The sequence below is a fragment of the Abrus precatorius genome, unplaced genomic scaffold (assembly GCF_003935025.1).
Source record: "Abrus precatorius isolate BTA unplaced genomic scaffold, Abrus_2018 Scaffold7, whole genome shotgun sequence".
Taxonomy (NCBI): domain Eukaryota; kingdom Viridiplantae; phylum Streptophyta; class Magnoliopsida; order Fabales; family Fabaceae; genus Abrus; species Abrus precatorius.
The window spans coordinates 21,541,862-21,552,185 of record NW_020874417.1 but is presented as its reverse complement, the minus strand read 5'-3'; the positions used below and the strand labels follow the sequence as shown (position 1 = coordinate 21,552,185).

General features: G+C 35.2%; 1 non-coding gene across 1 annotated transcript; it reads left to right on the top strand.

Annotated features, from left to right (window-relative positions):
- Positions 1–956: 956 nt before the first annotated feature.
- LOC113873909 lies at positions 957–1,063 on the top strand. The gene has a single exon (XR_003505975.1). It is a non-coding gene; the product is annotated as a small nucleolar RNA R71 (small nucleolar RNA).
- The last annotated feature ends 9,261 nt before the right edge of the window (positions 1,064–10,324 follow it).

The window sequence follows — 10,324 nt, the reverse complement described above, 5'->3', positions numbered from 1 at the left end:
TGGAGACTCTTTTTTTTCTGAATTTTCTCTCTTTAGCAAAGTGAATTTTCCTTCATCTAAATAAGATTTTAATTTTTCCTCAGCAGCAAAATTATTTGTCCTTTTTTTAGCTGGTTTGGGACTTCCCATAACAGCTTCACTCCTAGTCATCACAGGTTGACATTGTTCTTTTCAGTTGATAATTGTATTGCTAGGAAATCTTCCTTCATCTCTGTTGGATAGTTGTTTAGCCAGTTGTCCGATTTGAGTTTCAAGCTTTTTCATGGAAGATTCTTAATTCTTGAAGCTTGTTTGGGTCACTTTCATAAATTGTAGCATGGTTTCCTCCATCTCATTCAACCTTTCAGTCATAGGTTTGGGAAACTTTTGATTTCCTTGAGGTTGAGTGGCTGGATTCCTTTGAAAGTAAGATTGTTGTGCTGCTGGACCTGCATTAGAAAAAGGCATAGCAGAGTTAGAATTCTTGGCAGCAGAATATTGAGTATTCCCATTAGAGTATTGCTTGTTTATGCTATTAGGATACTGAAAACCAAGTAGGAATGAAGGCTGTTGTCTTTGAAAATTTCCCATGTAATTAACTTGCTCTTGTGGTTCAATTGTAGATGCATCACATGCACCATTGGCATAATTTCCTCCACAAAAATCACAAGTTGAATGTTCTGGATTGGAGTAACCTGTAAGTTGCTTATTTGTTGAGTTAATGTAGCAATTTGCTCTAAAAACATTTGGCTTTGCAGTTGGTTCTGTGCAAGAAAAGTCTCAAGAATTTTGGCTTCATATCCTCCTCTCCTTGTAGGTTGTCTAGAATTAGAATTTTGGTACATAAATGAAGCCATCATCTCTGTAATTCCTTCAATGATTTAGTATTCAATGATCCTTCCACAGCTACGTCAATCATGGTTCTAGTGGTTGGACTCATTCCATTATAGAAAGTTTCCAGCTACATCCATTCTGGTATGTAATGGTGTGGACATTTTCTCAACAATTCTTTATATCTCTCCCAAGCTTCATACAAGGATTCTCCTTCTTGCTGCACAAATGATGTGATCTCACCTCTTAATTTAGCAGCTTTGGATGGTGGAAAATACTTGGTAAGGAACTTATTGACAAGGTCTGCCCAAGTGGTTATGCTTCCTTATGGTTGAGCTTGCAGCCAGCATTTAGCTTTATCTATTAATGAAAATGGAAATAATCTCAATCTAATTGCATCCTCGCTGACTCCATTTATCCTTATTGTGTCACAAAGCTGCAAAAACTTAGAGATATGTAAGTTAGGGTCATCCAAAATTGAACCATAAAATTGATCTTGCTAAACTAAATGAATTAAAGCTGGTTTTATTTCAAAATGGTTGGCTTGTATGGTAGGTTTGACTATAGAGGAGTTATGTCCATGCATATTAGGCACTGCATAATCCCTTAAAGTTCTCATCATGTTTTGTTCAGCCATTATCTTCTCTTGAGGTGTTGGTGGTGTAGGAGAAGGAATTTAAAGTTCTTTCGATTTACGAGTAGAAGGTGTAGATTCCAATTCTTGCTCCTTGCTTGTTGAATTTCCTGCTCTCAATTTGTTTCTCAGCCTTCTTAGTGTTCTGTCTATATTCGGATCAAACACAAGAGCAGCTTTGTTTTTGTTTTTCCCACGCATAAAACACAAGAAAACTAAACATAGCAAAAACACTTGAAATTAATCAACATACAAAAAAATATAATGCAAAATAAATACTAACAGAATATCCTACAGGAAAGTAAGAAAGAAAACTAACATCTAAACATTTAGCTGGACACAAAATATAATGACAAAGAAATTATACAAAACTGGATAGCAACAATATGCAGAAAAACTAGTAAAAAGGTAATACGAATTTCAATTACTAAAAACAGAATTTAAAAGGAAAACAAAAAACAAATTGCTCAATCTAATTGTCTCCTTGCTACTAATAATATTGAAAAATGAAGATCCCCGGCAACGACGCCAAAAACTTGAGACACGCAAATTGGATTGAAAATACAATAGTATTCTTTTGCGTAAATTTCCTAACTAGCAAGTATACTAGGTAGTTCTAGCAAGTAATAAAATTTGGAAATCAATATGAGTCCCAAGTATCATCCACTAGGATCTTATTTTCAATTATCAATTCACAATTCAACAATTATTTGAGCCACACAATTCATTAGAAGATTTGTAAACATGTAAAAGTAAGGAATAAGAACAATAAAAGGTAACAAATGTGTTGTGAAAATAGAATACGAAATTTGTATTAAAAATGCTATATGGAAAATAGTTAGGAATCACTTCACCAAATTTTCAATTGCAATGTAATAATGTTCTGGACTCTTAAGAATTCTAATTGATTGATAATTAATTTCACCTTTTTAATCAAAGGACAATTTCTTGCCTTATTTGATCCTAATATCTAATTAAACCTCCCTAATTCCTTAGGTGAAATTCAATCAAATATTACATTAAGTTCTGGAAATAATAGGATTACTTATGATACTTATTCCTAAGATCTCAATAACCTAGGCACATGATTCAGATATAAGAAATAAACTCAATTTCCATTCATAAAATTCCTCTAAGTTCAATTGAATGAACGATTTGTTCACAATTGCATTAAAAACAGAATCATATACTCAATTCAATTAAAATCTCAAGATCCAGATCCAAAACTACATCACAATGTCAAATGTGGATCCATAGATCCTTAACCAAAAAGGTTTAGAACAACATTACAATGGAAGAAGGAGAAATAAGAGAAGAAGAAGACAAGAAGCAGAAGAACATCTTCCAAGACCAATCTTCACCCTGATTCCTCTAGCAATGAAGCTTGAAAGTCGCTCCTAACATCTCTCTCTGACTTCCCTTGGAAGTTAAAACAATTACAAAGTGAAAAATAACAAAAAATGAACAAAAGTTACAAATATGAACTTTCAACTTCTATTTATAGTGTTTTTCCCGCCTTTTTCACTTCCACACATTAATCTCTGAAGATTATAACATGAAAGGTCTTCTATAAGCTTCTATTGAATTAGGAACTCATATCGTCCAAGGTCAACAGCTAGAAGTGATTTTCAAAATTTTGTTACTTTTGCATGGATACTCTAAGTGGTCAAAGCGTTAACGCGCAAGTGTTTTATGACCTTTTACCTTGCGCATGTTTACTGTGAATGGTTAAACTGTTAACGCACATCTGTACATGGCTACTCTCAGCAAATAGGGTGTTTACGCGCAAGGTTCCTAGGCAAATTAGCCTTAAGCGTAGCTACTCTGAATGCTTGCAGTGAACACGCGCAAAGTTCTATCATATTTTCTCTTGCTGGAGTGTTCACTTTCACCACCTAAATTGCTACTCACTTTCTCTTCATGAATTTCTTCTTCAAAGTGTTAACTCTATGGGCTCAAAGTGGTTACCCCTAATGAATCCATATTTTTACTGATATTTTAGCATAATTCTAACACATTTGATAAGAAAAATATATGAAGAAAGCAGAAAAACTCAGAAAAAGAGAATGAATTTAAGTTTTCTTTAAAATTGTAGTTATCTTAGCAATTGTGGAATTTTTGCTTAGGAATTAAGTTTTTAATCTTGTTTTTGAAGGAATAATTCGAGTAAGGTTTATGAAAATAGAGGCTTGATGACAAGGAAGAAGAAAGAAGCAAGTCTGGACTCCAAAAACACAAGACCAAGACAGTGCAGACTGGGCGTGATCACTATTGTCAGTAAAAGTGATCACTCCAGAGTTCAAAGAAGAAGAAAGCCTGGGCGTTATCGCTTTTATCAGTAAAAGTGAGCGTTCCAGAGAGGCAAATATCAGGAAAAGCTCTGCCTAACCACTATTATCAGCGAAAGGGAATGTTCCAGAGAGCCTTCAACCTAGCGAGTTGCGCGTAATCACTTTTATTCATTAGAGTGATCACGCGCAACCACTTGAGCTCTGCGTAGTCACTTTTATCAGCAAGAGTGATAGTTCCAGAGAGCCTTCAATATCAGGAAAGTTGTGTGTGGACACTTTTTCTCATAAAAGTGTTAACGCGCAACCATAAACTTTCTGCGTGGCTACTATTTCTCATAAAAGTGATAACGCGCAAATCTGGAAAATTCTATAAATAACAGAAACGTGCATATTTTTTGGAGTTCAGTTTTATTTTTCATTTTTCTGTTAAATTGTCGTTGAGAGAGATTGAGAGAGAAGATTGGGGTCAAGTCTTGAAGCTTCCACAAATAAGAATCGGATTGGAGCTTCCGGCTATGGCTTCTTGTAGTTTTTCTTCTTCTTCTTCTTCTTTCTCTTTCTCTTCTCCCATGTCTGAGTAGTTTTCTTGTAGTTAGGGGTTTATGGAACTCGAATTGATGAATTAATTTGACTCTTGCTTCTGAATTTTAAGTTCTTGGATTAATTGAATTGTGAATTATGTTTTTCTTGCAATCTATGAATGGAAATTCGTTTGATTCATCTTAGAGGAACAATAACCAATGGAAGTTGGATTTGCTTCTCTGATCTGAGTTAGCAATTAGAATTTGGGATTTCTTAGGAATAAGGAGACCTAATTCTGCAATCTTAGGGTTCTAAGTCTTAATGCAACTTGAAATTGAACTTCACCTAAGGGATTAGGGTAGTTTAGTTGCTTGTTAGGGTCAATGATTTAAGGAATTAACCTTTGGCTATTGCTATGCAAAACTGATTGTCAATTAACCAAGTTCTTGATTGTTCAGAGCATAATTGATTAATACTGATTTCTTGTGAAGTAAATTCCTAACTATTCTTCATTCCTATCTCATCTTATTACATACTCTATTTTTCTGCAAGTTCTTTGCTTTAATTACCTTGGTTACTGTTGTTATATGTTACAAATCTCATTCCAAATTCAAATGGCTAAATGGTTATAATTCTGTGAAGTGGTACTTGAAACCTAAATTCTCTGTGGAGACGATATTCTGATCTTAAATTTATTCATCACTTGCTGCAATCCTAGTGCACTTGCTAGTGTTAGATTGCGAACAACAAGTTTTTGGCGCCGTTGCTAGGGAATTTTGCATTTCAATATCATTAGTAGTAGAAAAGTAACTAGATTGAGCATTTATTTTGTTGCTTTGCTTTCAAATTGCTTTCTGCATAATTTTACTGCACCTTGTGTAGTATTCTGCATAATATTGCTGTCTGCTGCATAGAGTTTTTACATCTTTTTTATCTGCATAATTTCAGTTTTCATTGTTCTTCATATTTGTAATTGCCATTCTGCATATTTTTACATGATTTTACAATTCTGCAACTGCTAGATTTAAGTTTCTATATGCTTTTACTGATAGATTTTGCATGATTTCTGTTGTGCATTTCTGAATTTCAATTGTAGTCTAATTTTGTTTTAATCTAATTATGTATACGTGGTAAAAACAAGAATAAATCAATTCTGGTTTTTGATCCTGACATAGACATAACTTTGAGAAGATTGAGAAAAGAGTCTAGAGTAGAAAAATCCATAGGGAGTGATAGTGAATTAGAAGTTGTCCATTCTACAGAATTTCAGAGTAATCCTAGAGTGAAAAGAACATCTACACCTTGAGACAACCAAATCCAGCAATAGAAATGGCAAAGCAGAACAGAATTAGAACATTAGGGGACTATGCTATTCCTAACATGCAAGGATTTAACTCTTCTATAATTAGGCCAACTATTCAAGCCAACCATTTTGAGATTAAACCTGCCCTACTACATTTAGTCCAACAGGATCAATTTTCTGGAGGATAGAGCAAAATGCTGGTTACAAGCTCAACCATAAGGAAGCATCACAACTTGGACAAAACTTATGAATAAGTTTCTAACTAAGTACTTCCCTCCATCCAAAGCTGCTAAGTTGAGAGGAGAATAAAAATATAATAAAAAGTGAATTCATCACTAAGTTGTGATTTTTGTGGAGGAAACCATGTAAATGGTGCATGCGAGGCATCTACAAGTGAACCACAAGAGCAAGTGAATTATATGAATAATTTTCAGAGACAACAGCCATCATATCCCTCTGGATTTCAATTTTTGAATAATAGAACTCAGCAGTATTCTAATTGGAATAATCAATATTCTGCTGCAAAGAATTCTAACTTAAATTTGCCTTTTTCTAATGCAGGTCCAGCAACACAACAGCCTTATTTTCAGAAGAATTCATCCATTCAACCTCAAGGAAATCAGAAATTTTCCAAGCCTATGAATGAGAGGTTGACTGAGATGGAAGAAACTATGCTGCAATTCATGAAGGTGACTCAAACAAGCTTCAAGAACTAAGAAGCTTCCATGAAGAAACTAGAAAGACAAATCGGACAATTAGCTGAACAACTATCCAGCAGGGATGAAGGAAGATTTCCAAGCAATACAGTAATCAATCCTAAAGAGCAATGTCAAGCCATAACTACAAGGAGTGAAGCTATAGTTGCAAGTCCTAAACCAGCAGAAAAGAAAGTAAATGATGCAGAAGAGAGAAAGATTGAACAAGATCTGCAACAGGGAAATTTTAAGCTATTGAAGAAAGACCATTCAGAAGAAAAAGTAGATGTTCCTATGAATTCTGAGAGGAAAACCAAAAAGCAACTCTTTGAGGAAGCTTGTAAGCCAATAGATCCAGAAAAATACAAGAGGCTGCCCTATCCTCAAAGAGTCCAAAATCCTAAACAAGAGAAACAATTTGAAAGGTTTATGAATGTCTTTAAGAAATTACAAATTAACATTCCTTTTGCAGAAGCTTTGGAGCAAATGCCTTCATATGCAAAGTTTATGAAAGAACTACTTTCCAGAAAAAGAAAGCTAGAGCATGATAAAACAATACCTTTGACAGAGGAGTGCAGTGCCATTCTCAAGAGAAAGCTTCCTCAAAAGTTGAAAGATCCTAGATCATTTAGCATTCCTTGTGAAATAGGAAACTGCACTGTGGGAAGAGCATTGTGTGACTTGGGAGCAAGCATAAATCTGATGCCATTGGCTGTTCTGCAGAAACTTGGCATAGAGGAAGTGAAGCCCACCAACATTACACTGCAGCTAGCTGATAGATCATACACTTATCCATATGGAGTTGTTGAAGATTTATTAGTTAAAATTGATAAGTTCATTTTTCCTGCAGATTTTGTAATTTTGGACATGGAGGTGGATTCTAACATCCCTTTGATCCTAGGGAGACCATTTCTTGCAACCGGGAGAGCCTTAATAGATGTGCAGAAAGGTGAACTTATGCTTCGAGTTCAAGATGAGAAGGTAGTGTTTAATGTGTTTGAAGCTTTAAAATATCCAATTGAAGATAGTACATGTATGAAGGTAGATATACTAGATGCTTTTATTACATAACGCCATATTAATGAAATTGATGAACTTGTTGTGTTAGAAGAAATAATATCTGCAGGGAATAACAAATCTGAACTTCTGCATGAAGAATACATCATGGAAGTGCAGCAGCAACTAGAAGCTCTGCCAATTCAAAAATCTGCAGAAAATTCAGTGAAGGAGAAGCTAGAAAAGGATGATAAAGAAAAGGAAAAGCAAAAGCTAGAGCTAAAACAACTTCCTTCCCACCTGCGGTATGCATTTCTGGATGAGAAACATGAAAATCCAGTCATCATCAATAATGAACTTAAGGAAGAATAAGAGGAAAAACTGCTGAGAATTTTGAGAGAACACAAATCTGCAATTGGATGGAGTATTGCAGATCTGAAAGGTATAAATCCCTCATTTTGTAAGCACAGAATTTTATTTGAAGAGAATTTTAAGCCTGTTGTGCAGCCATAAAGGAGGTTAAACCCAGCCATGAAAGAGGTAGTTAAAAAGGAGGTCATGAAGCTGTTAGATGCAGGAATAATATACCCTATTTCTGACAGTAATTGGGTAAGTCCAGTCCAAGTTGTTCCAAAGAAAGGTGGTATGACAGTTGTACCTAATGAAAAGAATGAACTTGTCCCTACTAGGACTGTGACTGGATGGAGAACGTGCATAGACTATAGGAAATTAAATGATGCAACCAGAAAAGACCATTTCCCATTACCATTTGCAGATCAAATGCTAGAAAGACTTGCTGGACATTCATTTTATTGTTTTCTTGATGGGTATTCAGGGTATAATCAAATAGCTGTGGATCCTTTGGATCAAGAGAAAACTGCATTTACATGTCCATTTGGAGTCTTTGCATATAGGAGAATGCCATTTGGTTTGTGTAATGCCCCTGCCACTTTCCAAAGATGCATGCTTTCTATTTTTTCTAATTTGGTAGAAAACATCATAGAGGTATTCATGGATGATTTCTCTGTTTTTGGTGATTCTTTTGATGATTGTTTAGCTAATCTATCCACTTTTTTACAGAGATGTCAAGACACTAACCTTGTGTTGAATTGGGAGAAGTGCCATTTTATGGTACAAGAAGGCATTGTCCTTGGTCACAAAATTTCAGAGAAAGGAATGGAGGTGGACCAAGCTAAGAAAGAAGTCATTAGTAAATTGCCTCCACCTATCAATGTTAAGGGAGTTAGAAGTTTTTTAGGACATGCTGGTTTTTATAGAAGATTTTTCTAAGATTGCTAAACCCTTGAGTAATTTACTTATAAAGGATGTAGATTTCATATTTAATGATAATTGTTTGCATGCGTTTTCTGTTTTAAAAGAGAAACTGATTTCTGTACCTATTCTTGCAAAACCAGATTGGAAGTTACCTTTTGAACTCATGTGTGATGCAAGTGATAGTGCAGTGGGTGCTGTGTTAGGATAGAGAAAAGATAGGAAATTACATGCTATCTATTATTCAAGCAAAGTGTTAAATCCTGCACAAGTGAATTACACAACAACAGAAAAAGAACTTTTAGCTGTTATATATGCTTTTGATAAGTTCAGATCATATTTAATGGGTTCAAAAGTGATTGTATACACTGATCATGCTACTCTTAAATATCTTTTGACAAAACAGGATGCAAAGCCCAGATTATTAAGATGGATTCTACTCCTCCAAGAATTTGAGCTAGAGATCAAAGACAAGAAAGCGAAAGAAAATAGTGTTGCTGACCACCTATCCAGATTACCTTTGGAGAGTTCAACCACTGAATCATTGGAAATAAATGAAGAATTTCCAGATGAAAAGCTGTTTGCAATGGATAACATGCCTTGGTTTGCTGACATTGCAAATTTTAAAGCCACTCAATTCATTCCAAAGAGGTTTACTTGGCAGCAAAAGAAGAAGTTCTTACATGACAGCAAATTCTATGTGTGGGAAGACCCATACCTGTTCAAAATTGGAGTAGATGGGTTACTTAGAAGATGCATTCCACAAAGTGAGCAAGCTGAGATACTATGGCATTGTCATAATTCTGAATATGGAGGCCACCATGCAAGTTCAAGGACTGCTGCAAAAGTTTTGCAAGCAGATTTATTTTGGCCTATACTCTTCAAAGATGCCAAGAGGTATGTGGAAAACTGTGACAAATGTCAAAGAAGTGGAAATATTTCAAGAAGACATGAGCTGTCATTAACCAACATCTTAGAAGTGGAACTATTTGATGTATGGGGGATTGATTTCATGGGACTATTTCCCCTATCATTCTCACACGAATACATTCTAGTGGCAGTGGATTATGTGTCTAAATGGGTAGAAGCAATTCCCACCAGATCAAATGATGCAAAGGTAGTGATTTCTTTTATAAGAAAGAACATTTTTTCAAGATTTGGTGTACCAAGAGTGTTGATAAGTGATGGAGGTACTCACTTCTGCAACAAGTATCTTGAAGCTGTATTAATGAAATATGGTGTGAAGCATAAGGTTGCTACTCCATACCATCCACAAACAAGTGGAGGTTACAAATAGAGAAATCAAGCAAATTCTAGAGAAAGTAGTGAACAGCTCAAAGAAGGATTGGTCAAAGAGGCTGGATGATTCATTGTGGGTATATAAAACTGCTTTTAAAACTCCAATTGGTATGTCTCCATATCAGTTAGTATTTGGAAAGGCCTGTCACCTACCTCTAGAGCTGGAACATAGAGCATATTGGACTACAAAATAGCTTAACTTCGATCTGTCAAGTGCTGGAAGGAAGAGAGTTCTGCAACTGCATGAATTGGAGGAATTCAAACAGCAAGCTTATGAGAATGCAAAGTTGTATAAAGAAAGAACCAAAAGAATCCATGACAAGTTCATTCTGCAAAAAGATTTCAGACCTGGCCAGCAAGTGCTGCTATTCAATTCAAGATTAAAATTGTTTCCAGGGAAACTGAAATCTAGATGGTCTGGACCATTTTTAATTAAGAAGACTTCTCCCTTTGGAGCAATTCTTATAGAAGATCAGAAAACAGGGAGGGAATTCAAGGTCAA